Source organism: Sceloporus undulatus, chromosome 5 (genome assembly GCF_019175285.1).
Source record: "Sceloporus undulatus isolate JIND9_A2432 ecotype Alabama chromosome 5, SceUnd_v1.1, whole genome shotgun sequence".
In the NCBI taxonomy this organism is placed as follows: domain Eukaryota; kingdom Metazoa; phylum Chordata; class Lepidosauria; order Squamata; family Phrynosomatidae; genus Sceloporus; species Sceloporus undulatus.
The window spans coordinates 130471956-130484381 of record NC_056526.1 but is presented as its reverse complement, the minus strand read 5'-3'; the positions used below and the strand labels follow the sequence as shown (position 1 = coordinate 130484381).

The 12426-nt window shown below is 40.6% G+C and overlaps 1 protein-coding gene across 2 annotated transcripts in view; it reads left to right on the top strand.

Annotated features, from left to right (window-relative positions):
• Positions 1–12426, top strand: part of TENM3 (teneurin transmembrane protein 3) — a 1412274-nt gene that overhangs the window by 1114709 nt on the left and 285139 nt on the right. The window contains exon 1 of one of the 2 annotated variants that reach the window (XM_042468495.1): positions 7971–8022. The exons of the other annotated variant lie outside the window; for it this stretch is intronic. The gene's annotated coding sequence lies outside the window, so the exon portion shown is untranslated. Of the gene's footprint in view, positions 1–7970; positions 8023–12426 lie in introns of those variants that run through there. 2 annotated transcript variants of the gene reach the window in all.

Here is a 12426-nt window from a genome sequence, read left to right as displayed (position 1 = left end):
AATGCTGGAAGCAATAGAAGAAAAAGGGACCTGGGGTCTTGGTTAATCACAAGATGATTATAAGCCACTAATGTTATGGTATTGCAAAGAAACAAGAAGTGCAATTCTACAATGTGTTATCCTGCTTATTACAATAGTGACAGGGAAATAATATGACTGTTTAAGACATTTGTATCTTTTTCTAGGAGATGTCAATTTGGTTGACATTTTAAAGTCAGGAATTGTTTTGTTATGTACTCTGCCAGTCGAAATAACTGGCAAAGGTGGGAAATGCACCTAGTATCACTGTCATAGGCAGAGGTGGATTTGATATGAGGGTCATGAAATAGGGAGTGGGTAGGGAGAAGGGTTAGATTTATGTGGCAATGTAGTGGCTTGTAGTGATAGCATTGGTTCACGTAAGGTGTTCCAGCCTTGTTTTGTACTGGGCTCAGGACTACTTGTCTACTGTTTGTCTTTGTTACATTCTGCACAAATAGCAAGTCTTGACTATACAAGAAGTCCCCCCCCCCAATTTTTTATTAGAAACAAACGTCAAACATCAAACCTAAACAAATACATTGACATATAATATTTAACGTTAAAACCACACTATATAGACAAATCACATTATCATATTGAAAATCCATTAGGTCTTGGATTTTGAATCTTCTTAAATCAAATATATAATTGCTTCCACAAAGTAAATGCATTTCTTTATATGATTAACCATATTATATCTCCTAAATATAAATCTGTAAGTAAAAGGTTTTTCATTTCCTAATAGGAAATGAGCATGTAATTAGGGAGTTATGTATCGGACATAATACATTTTTTGATTAATTATTTCCCCTATATCTTTTTAGGCAGTCCCATTCTTTTTCTTTTTCTTCCTTATTCAAATCTTTTAGAGATGCCGTCAATATATCCATTTCCATTGCTTTGTTTAATCTATACATCCACTCTTTTTTTGTCAGGGTCTTTTTTCCCCTCCAATAACTAGCATTAGACAATTCTAGCTATAGTAATCATATATAGGATAATATGTCTATATTTTCTTTCTATTTCTTTTTCTAGTATCTAATTGGAATAGTAATACATAATATCCTCAATATCAGTGTGTATTTCCCCCCAGTATTTTACAGCATCTGTACATTTCCACCAAAGGTACAAAGATGTTTTGAAGTATTGAGAAGAGATGATACTCAATGTATATCTGCTAAAATTTTGAGTTTGACATATTTTTAACATTTGTCTTTCCCTGGTGAAATCACTAAAGCTTAACTGTTAATGCCTTCCAAAGGTGGTTATCTTTTTATTTGGGCTGAACTTTGATTACTGCAATAAAACCTGTAAAGAAATTGCATTTTATTTTACACTATTTAAAATACTGATTTGTTATCTATCTCAGATCAGAACTGAATATAGATAAACCTGGTTATGTTGTTGCAGCTTTGATACAAGTCTTTGACAAGAGACTATGTATCCCACTTGCACTGGTGATGCCAGACTGCAAGTGGAATCTTCTTCAGCTAGTGCAACTTTTTTCTCTGGGACTATAAATTGCCTATAGATGCAGCAAATTCTAAATATTTTCTGAATAGCAATTGATGACCAGTTCTGCTCATCAATCTCTTCCTGAATGCCTTTAAGGCCCCTTTCTCTCACACACTAGGAGGAGAAACTTGTACTGTTGATCTTTGATGCAAGTTCTTTTGCTATGTCCAGAGTCAAACACATTATCAGAAATTCCATCAGACTACTCTGTTCTGAGAGAGAAGGCATTCTGGTGTGATACTGATTTTGCCCAGATAGAAGCAATGTGACAGATTTACTGCCACTGCCTGTTCCAAAACCCAGTGCAATATGAAAATATCTTCTCTCCCTCAGCATCTACCCCACACAGGGTGACTCTAGGGTCTGGCAGGTCTGCTGTCCGGGCAGTAAAGTGAGTCTCCACCCCTTCCCACCTGGCCAGCAGCTCCGCTAGATTCTGAAAAGGCTGCTGGAGAAGGAATATTAAAAAATGATACACACAGGGTGTCAAATATCCTATGTATAGCATTGCACCCATACTGAGGGAGTAAAAGAGTGAGCTTGCTATTTATAGCTTGGTTAGTAAGATTTGTGTATGCATGATTTCTTGACATTGCTCCTTAGAGGGAAATAAGACCTAGCATATATGATTTTTAAATATATGTTTGTCTTTTTGGCCTATTTGCACTTACTTTACTGGATTCAGTGACACATGCACACTAAATGGCAAAGAAGGATGGAAGGGGTTTCTTATACCCTTGATGAGTCTCATGAATATGATGCTGAATCATCATCATCATCATCATCATCATCATCATCATCATCATCATTATGTTTATTTATATCCCACCTTCCTCCCAGTACAGGGACTCACAAATCTAAAACAGACCAAGTTAAAACATAAAACTTGAAAGAGTTGGTGTAACACTCTGTTAACAAGAGGTGCATTGCAGTAGCTTCTAAAAAGAAATACAACAGTGACTATAGATTGTTAACAAAATTTTAAATCATTCTTATTCAGTCATCTAAACCCTCAGTTTCTATATGGATAAACCACCCTAATCACAAATATATAACTCTGTGTCTGTATATATAACTTGCATAATTGTTATTAATTTGCATGTTACAATAACTATTTTACTGGATTAATTTACCATGTGCTTGTATATATGGTAAGAGAATGTGAATGGGGAGGTGGTAATAATAATAATAATAATAATAATAATAATTGACAAGCTGGCAGTTCTTTCTTTGCATTTCCAGTTTTTCTGGTGTTCTTGAATCCATCATAAAATGTAAGTAAAGACAGAGATAGCTATTTAAACTTCCTTTCTCATCTCTACAGCTCTTGGCCAGATGAATCTCTCTGTTCCAATTTCTTTTCTTAGGTTTCTTATCAGAAATATCTTCTTCTACCCTTCTTCATTCTGTCATGCCATTCTTTCTTCCACTATCACTCCATTATAGGCTACTTCTTCCTTTAGTTCTCTGCTTTCTCAGATTCTTTTATTGAGGCTCTGCCTTCTTTTCTTCTGGGTCTTTGCATCTGCTTTGTTTCTTGGTTGTATGTAAGTAGTTCAACCAATGGTACTTTGGAGATTTTAGTCTTCCCATCTTAGTGTGACATTAGAACAATTCAGCCAGTCATTGCCACCTTCAGCCAATCACTGCTACCTTCAACACTAAAATCCCTTGCTGGTTTACAATAGAGATGTTATTGGAGATGGAAAATATATTATTGCCCACTACAGAGTACTGACACAATAAATTGAGTTCATTCATCAAAATCATGATTCCGTCTTAAAAGGAACTATCTATAAATCGTCAAGACTTTTACATTCCAGGTTGTTATATCTTGCATTGTTACTTATTTTGTAGCTAAGAAAAACTGTGTGTGTGTGTATGCACACACATATAATACATGTGATAACTGTCATGCTCCTCATTACTTGTAATTGAAATTTCGCATATTCCTTGAGAAAAAAGTGATACTATCCTGTGCTTGAATGCTAAATTACAATACTTGTTTTGTATTAATATTTGTCTGTGTATATTTTATGGAGAGAGCCAGCATAGTATAGTGGTTTGGACTAGGATGCTGGAGATTATCCTGGTTTGATCATGTAAGCCTACTGGGTGACCTTGGGCAAGTCACACTCTCTCAGCATCAGAGGATGGCAATGGCAAATGCCCTCTAATGAAACAGACCAAGAAAATCCATGATAGGCTTGCTGCAGGGTCACCATAAGTCAAAAACATCTTGAAGGCACACTAAACAACAATATTTTATGGAGCCAGCATGATATAATGGTTTAACATTGGACTGTGACCTTGGAAACCAGGATTCAAATCTTCTCTCAGCCAGGAAAACTCACTGGGTGAGCTTGGACGTCACACTTTCTCATCCTCAGAGGATGGCAAAAACACATACACCGCTGAATAAATCGTGCCAAGAAAAATCCATAGATATACTTGCTGTAGGGTCACCATAAGTCAGAAACAACTTGAAGGCACACAACAACAATGGTTTATGGCTAATTTGGGCTGATAGATTTTAACATTCCTGTAAAAATATTTTTTTAAAAAAGAATGAATATACTGATCATTGTATTATAGTTATGACTATTGTTTTTAGATTACTTGGTTATACCCTAGACATTTTTATACACATATTATCAGTGTGTTTATAAGAGCATCTGAATACCTTGAAAAGAAAGGTGACATACCATTTATTTCTTGATTTATTAAATAGAGTAATTTAATAATAGCAAATTAACTCCTAACTGGAAAGTAGAGTGTGACAGAAGAGTGAGCAAAGGAAGGATTGACAGCAGGGGCCAGAATGTAATGATGGCTAGTGTCGGTGTCAGATGAGATAGTCATTTAGGGAGTCAGGTCAAAGACAGTTAGCAAGAGGTCAGAGAGAGTCTGTTGATGTAGGACAGAGTGATTTACTGAGAATTAGGGGCCTGAGTTAGGGTTGCAGACAGGATTGTTAGAAGGCAAAGGTAACTGAAGCAGAAGTGGGAGCTGAAAGGATTAGTTGGTTAGAAGACAGGAGTAAAGGAAATCTGAAACAATACGTTATATTATTAGAACCATTACAACTTTGGCCAGAAGTTGCTATGTTCCACAAATAATTATATATTTTATTGGAGAGCTTGGAAAAGTTGTTTTTTAATTTCCAGTATACTCCACCAAATAACTAGAATTAGAGAGTTATCATTCTCCCGCCCCCATCAAAGCAATTTTTCTAATATCTAGTTAATGCTTTCACAACACTTTGGGGTGAATTCTAGGGCTGGCGTATCCCATGCCATGCATGGCCTTTGAAGTACACAGATACGTGTCTCAAAAATGAAAGCCCTATTGCTCTGTGCAAATCAATAAGCCATGAAAGCTGGTTATTTGGGAAGCAGTAAGAGAAATCTGGCTGAGTGGACCAGTCAAGCGATTTATCCAGTAGCCTCTAGGACCAAGGCCGCATAGACACATCATATGAAGCTTGTTGTATCTTTTTTTGACATCTTTAACATAAGTTATCGATACATAATATATTTTAATTACTTATTGAGAGTAGCAATTAATAATCTTTGAGCATTGTTGCTTTACCATTTAATTTTGTTAGGGGCCTTGTCAGGACACAGAACTAAAACACAAGATGGCTGTTGGACTTTACCTGCAAATGGAAAATCATGAAAAGGGGGAGCACAGCTTTTCAAAAGGAGAAGATATCCATGAAGAATGGAGCCTATACTGTATTTCAAGTGGACTTTGGAAATGTTGTACCAACATTATCATAGCATAGGACTTTATCACACGGGAAAAATCAGGTTGAAATTGAGGGTTTAAACAGTGATTATCCTGTGAAAATTGTGCGATTGTGATTAAGATTTTCATACACATTATGATTAAAGAGTCATTATCCTGGGTCTAACCAGGGAATAAACCATGCAATAAACAGCAACAAATCATTTATGGGATTTCTCCATGAATGATTTGTTGATGTTTATTGCCTGGTTCCCGGGATAATGGCTCTAATTGTAATGTCGTGTGACAATCTTAATCACAGTCGTGCAATTTTCAATGGATAATCACTGTTTAAACCCCAAATTTTCCCTGTGTGATAGTCCATAGTTTTTTGTGGTTTTTTTGGGCCATGTGTCTGTGTTCTAGAAGAGTTTTTCCCTGAAGTTTTGCCAGCCAAAGTTGCTGGCGAAACAGTGAGGAAAACACTCTTTTAGACCGTGGCGACATAGCCCGAAAAACCCACAAAAAACTATGGATGCTGGTCTTGAAAGCCTTCAACTTCACGTCATCATAGCAATTAGTAGAGAGAGAAAAGCATGAACAGAATTGGGACATTGGAAACTGGCGTGAGACAGAGCAACCTACTACAGAAGGTTGGCACAGCTGAGATGAGAGATGGTTGTTGCATGAAGAAGAGGAAAGCGAGGATAAGGATTATAAATTTATAATTGTATGAGTGTCGCAATCCTTTAATCCAGTTATGAGGGCATGCCCTGATGGCAGCTGCCGGCAGCCTTGGTGTGGGAAAGGGTCTGGGGAAAAGGCAGGCCTCTCGATGATCCTGTATTCCAAGCGGCCAGACAGCTGCACAGGCCTCACCAGTTTACTCACCTTTTGGACCGTTGGGAGACCAGCACAGGCAATATGCCTCCTGCCTTTATAGGAAGGATAAAAATGCAGACTGCATTTAAAGGCAAGAGGCAAAAGTTGATTTGCTTTTAATAAAGCTGGGTTTCATCCAAATCCCAAATTACAGCGCGGAAACACTACATTAAGAGACATTGTTCCAAAAAGAATCTGTGGAGGGGATTTTACTTTATTTATTTATTTTGAAAGGCATTTGGGAATTGGGCACACGGCGTATGAGCGACAGGATTGCAACGTTTCCTATTGGGTTTTTAAGCCCCTTCAAGCCGCTCTTCATTTCAATTTTTGGAGCTCTTGCAGGGTGGGTGGGTGATGCATTATTTATTGTTATTGTTAGGGCTTCAGATGTGGGTTTTTTTAAAAATAAAAAAGTACTGTGCTTTCCTTTGGTTTGGAGGCAAGGCAGGTTGACCTTGATAGGGGAGGCTGAACAGTGTGTAGATCTTAAACTAGGGAGCTGATCACACTGGGGCTAATTCCAGCTTTAAAGAGAGATTAAAGTGCATTGAAAGCATCCCGCAATAAAGTGAAAATGGTGAGTAATTGCACAAATAAAGCAATATTGGAAATGCGTTGTTGAAATCCCCAAAATAAAGAGATATGTGTTAATGCTTCTTTGTGACCACTTCAATGGTGGGCTTCACACGGCGGCATGCAAAATAATTTCATATATAAACATGATTTTTCCGGGATAGTCACAGGATAAACACCCAGTATCTCCTTTCGTGGGATAAACGCCTAGGAAAAGGAGGCAGTAATGCCTCTCTCTGCATGCCTGCAGCAACTTGGGTTTGTGCAATGTGAGGCCATGAACCCGGAGCCTGAGCTGGGCCCAAAGAGAAGGAGGGACACTGAGTCACTTGGCTCAAAGGGCTGGGGGGGGGGTTGGTGGCTGTGTGGAGGGTCTTTCCTCTCTCCTCCTCCTGGGTGCCCAGGTTGGGTCCTCCTCTTTCCAGGACCTGTCCTCCATTTCCACCTTCTGCCCAGGAGGGGTTCCCAAATGCCCCCCCCCATTCTGCGCAGGACGAAGAAGCAGCGATGTACGTTTCTAGGAGTGTTTTCAGTGTTTTATGTGGTCATGTCCTCCCCTCCCCCACTGGAGTGTCCAACATTTCTCAGTGCCTTGTCCTCCTGTGCTACCATGATGTCTGGACACCCCCTCTTCCTCTTCTTCCCTCACCTCCTCTTCCTTCTCCCTTCTCCCCTTCTTCCTCTCCTCCCTCTTTTCCCCCTTCTCTTCATCTTCTTCTCCCTTGTCTTTCTCTCCCTCTCCTCCCCCCTCCTCCTTCCTCCCTTTCCTCATCCCTCTTCTTCCTCCTCCTTTTTCCTCCTCCTCCTCCTCTTCTTCCTTCCCCTTTCAACCTCTTCTTCTTCCTCCTCTTTCCCTTCCTCTTCTTTTTCCTCCCCTTTTTCCTGCTCCTCTTCTTCCTCTTTCCCTTCATCATCATCATCATCATCTTCCTCCCCCTTTTTCCTCCTCCTCCTTCCCTCCATCGTCTTCCTCGTTCCCCTCTTCTTCTTTCTCCCTTTCCTCCTCATCCTCTTCTTCTTCCTTCTCACCCTCCTCCCTCTTTTCCCTCCTCCTCCCTCTCGCTGGGGCTCTTCCTCGGAGGCGCCCACTCCTGCCTCCCTCCCTCCCTCCCTGCCTCCTTCCTCTCCGCGCAGCAGACCCTCTCCATCTCTCTCTCTCTCTCTCTCTCTCTCTCTCGCTCGCTCGCTCCTCCTCGGCGCTGGAGCCCGAACGGAGGCAGCAGCAGCAGCCAGAAGGAGAGGAAGCAGCAGCAGGAGAAGGAGAAGGAGAAGCAGCGCTGCTCTGGACGCCCAGGAAAGGTGGGTGCAGCCGGGGAAGCAAAGCAGGAGGCTCCTCAGGCTCCAAGGCGAAGGGGAGACGGGGGAAGGACTGGCTGAGCCTCTTCCCTTTGCAAAGAAGGGCGTTCGGGGGGAGGGCGCGTCCAGATTGCAGCATTAACCCGGTTTGGTGGCGCTCCAAGGGCCAGGGCTCCAGGCGCTGGCATTCTGGGAATTGCAGTTGGTCGTGGCACCAGAGCAGAGCCCTGCAATTCCCAGAATGCCCGCGCCTGGAGCCCTGGCCCTTGGAGCGCCATCAAACCGGGTTAATGCTGCAGTCTGGACAGAGGCTTCCCTGTGCAGATCCTCTTTGCCATATCGCCTTTACCGGGCTTCAAAGAATGGGATCCGCAGCCTTTCCTTTCCAGCCTTGAAGGAGGCTTTTGCCCAGTCTTCTTTCGCAGGCGACATGAAGGCAGAAGCCAGGCTGGCGCTTTGCAAAAGGCACTGACTGGGCATAAGGCAAGCCTGGCACCGTCGCCTCCTCCTTGCCAGAGGCTCGAATAAGGGCACCGGGCGGCAGCAGCAGCAGCAGCAGCATCTCACCAGTCATAGACATCTCCTGAATGGCAATGGCGAGCAGGGACTGCAACCAGGAGCTAACCCTTCAGTCTCTTGAAAGGCACTGGGGTTAGTAGTATCTAACCAGCATCTAACCATTCAGACTCCTGCAAAGCAATGGGGTTAGGAGTGTCTAACCAGCATCTAACTACTCAGTCTACCAAAGGACAATGGGGATAGGAGAGACTAACCAGGAGCTAACCATTCAGTCTCTGAAAGGCAATGGGGTTAGTAGAGACAAACCAAGATCTAACCATCCAATCTCCTAAAAAGCAATGAGGTTAGTAGAGTCCAACCAGGCTCAAACCATTCAGAGTCCCCTGAATGGCATCGGTTGGCAGAGCCTCTGTTGGGTTTTGTTTTTTCTTCCCCAACGAAGTCCATAAAGGGAGAGCTAACTTTATTACAGCCGATGTAGTGTAAGTGAAAACAGTGAGGGGAAACAGACTGGATTGATTTAGAAGTAATGGTTAAGCATTGCCTGTAAACCCGGCAGTCCTCTCGGCCATTTATTGTGGTATCTGGAAAGGGGGGGGGGGGGATAAAAATAAGGCATACCACATTTGCTGTAAACAGTCACAGGACCCAGTGCTTGCTTTCTCTCCTTTTTCCGCACGCTACACGCAGAATCACATCCACATGTGCCACAGAGGCGTTCAGCGTCCTCCAAGCTTAATATAATCAAACGCGTTGCCCTTAAAGATGGTGTAGCTGAAGATTTGATCCTTTTCCACTGAAGTGGAAATACTTTCAGTAATTGGAAGCAGATCCCTGTCTGGAGCTGTGCAAAGAAGCCAAGGTTTTCGTTTTCAAAAAAATAAACCTTTTGTTCTCCCAACTTTTAAGAGTTGGGCTGAAGCATCCAGAGAGGCCACCATTTGCTTATTGTTTTAAGATCTTATTAGAATTTTCCTTGGCAGAAAAAGGCACATCAGCATTCAGAGTATTTTGGGCAAAGCAGCGCATTTTGTATGACGGCCCCATCCAAATATAGCATTGCACGTTTTGTAAATTCCTCTTTTAAAGGGATAAATAATTACAAACAGTATTGTTTGCATGCCGGTCGAAAGTGTTGGCTCTTGATACGTTTTCTCAGGGTCTTTGCCACAAGCTGATTTCAAACTTGGGAGGGGGGGGGGGTTGGCTGTGAAACTTTGATGCTATGCTGGTCAGCCTCACCAAACAAATCTGGACAGCTGCTCTTAGTTAACTATTGGTTTCTGTACTCTGGCTATTATCATTAAAGGTGGGGGCGGGGGGGAGAGAAGAAGCCCTTTAAGGAATGTTTTCCCTCAGTTCAGGAACACTTAGGTAGGCGATCCACTTTGTGGACCTTGAGGCGAAGAGTGATCTGCAGCTGACCTGTTTAGGAATTTGTAAGCTGGAGAACAATGGAGCTAAAGCGTGGGTCTGCTTTGCCATTGTAGGCCTTTTGAGCAGCAAAGTCAATTGACGAAAATTGCATGGGAAAAGTTGTGAAATCTTTCTGTACAGGGGTCTCTGCGTGGCAGTGAATGCGTTGCATCTCTTTTTGCAATCGCCTGATGGAATGAGTCAGTCTTACCTTTTGATCTTTTTTTATAACTAGAGTTAAGGTGAGTCAGTCAATTTGCTTCTATTTCCTAATACTAATGTAATTGCTTCCAAAAACCATTGGGTGGCCTATCTTGTTCGTTTTTGAAGACTTCTGAAATCATTCTGCAAAACTGTTACAGATTAAGATAAAATGGATATAAGAAAACCTCAGAAAGATTCATTTCCGTCCATATGTTTATTCAAAAGGAAGATAATTGAGGGTTTTTTTTAAAAAAAAATACGTATGTTGTTTCAGTGCTAAATGGTACCGTTTCCTTTTTTATTACTTCTGGAAAAACTAGACATTTGCAGTATAAATCTTATTTACTAATCGGGGGGAATCCATTGTCCTTGTTTTGGCATTCACAACTAATAATATTGGAAACTTTTGTTTTCTTCTTCTCCAGTAAAATATTGGATGGACAAATAATGTCAGTGCAATGTGAAATGAATTTTTGTTATGACACATGCTAGTAACTGTCTAAATAGAATAATCTCCATAATAATAATTTCAATATAATGTGAAATAAATTTGTTATGACACATGTTAGTAACTGTCTAAATAGAATAATCTCCACAATGATAACAACAACAACAACAACAACAATTCCAATATAATGTGAAATGCATTTCTGTTATGACACATGTTAGTAACTATCTAAGTAGAATAATCTCCATAATCTGTATGTCAGATTACATGCTTACTCCAGGTATTCAGTTCTTTAGAAGAGAGAAAGGTTGCTAAGCATCAGTCACAACTACAAGTAAGATAAAATGACCGAAATTAAAGAATCTCTTCAGAGCTGTGTTTTTTGTATTTGTTGAAGCGCATTTCAAAAGGTTTCAACAAAACTTGTGCAATTAGTGGGGAAAAGATCCGTTTTCAGTCACGATCAGCAATTAAGGGATCAGAATTCAGAACTTCATGTTTTGTTTATAACTACCATGCTTTGTGTGCTTTTCAGGCCATTCTTTGAACTAAACAATAGTGACTAACAATATTAACCAGGCTTTCCAGAAATGAATGTTTGCAAAGTAAATACAGAATACGATAGCATGCATTTATGTGACCTGGGAACTTTGTTTTGCCTTGCATTGTAGAACAGTTTTGATATGAATGAGCACAATCTAGTGCAGAGCTCTCCTGTGACCTTCTTAAACCCCACCTAAGTGAATGGGAGAAGCAGAAGAGCTGCAACAGAAGGAGAGAGGAAAGGGTTGAAGCTTTGTGTCCTGTTTTTCTGGCATCTTAGTGAAAGTCAATGTGCTTTTATTATAGACGTCACAACCTATTTAAATTAACCTGCCATATGGAGAACCATTCATTTTGTGTTTCAGTTACAGCTGTAATTTAAAGGCCTGTTGTGAAATATTATCTTTATCAATGGATTTGTTTCACACTTTTTAAACCTTGACCCTAAAAGCTTCCTTTTTCCCCCCCTGAAAATGGAAAACTGAGTTGAACTAATTTAACCACTGCACTATAACTATTTATAGTAGCCAAAGAAAATTAATTAAACTTTTAAAAGATTCACTAGTTATAAACATATAAGTACATGAAGTAACAGTAAATCTTTTCCTTTGGGGAAAGACCCACATATTAAAATGTCCAGAGGTTTAATAGTCTGCAAAGATAGTTGTAAATGACAGGAAAGAAGACTATCATCAACCCCTTTTGCTAATGCACTCTGTTAAAGTTGTAATTGCAATACTGCAGCACAGGCAGATATATTCACCGTAAGTGGTATTAACTCTTACGTTCTTCTTAAGGGATTTAGACAAGGTAGCCTACATAAGGAAGTATGTAACTTGATACCTTGTGTATGTGTTTACCAGATGAAGTTTCTACGGCAAAGGAAACTGCCATATTTGTTGTACCTTTTATATACCATCAGGTGACTTTGCGAACATTGTTCATACCCAGATAATTGGATGGAAATAACCAGAGTGAGCAAGAAATTGTGGAGTACCTTACTAGAGTCAGGTAAATGGACAGAACTTCAGTTCTGTTGTCATAGCTCCATCCTATTGAATTCTGGGATTTATAGTTCATTGTGGCACCAAAGGTCTCTGACAGAAGCGACTAAACAGCTAACAAAACTACAAATCAAGACTTCCATAGTATTGCGCCATTGCAAATGAAGCATTAATTCTGCAGTGCAGATGCACTCTGTTTCCTATTTCAGATGCTGTACAACACATGAAGGAGGGTGCTATTCCATTAAGAGCCTGCTTGTGAGCTTTCCGTAG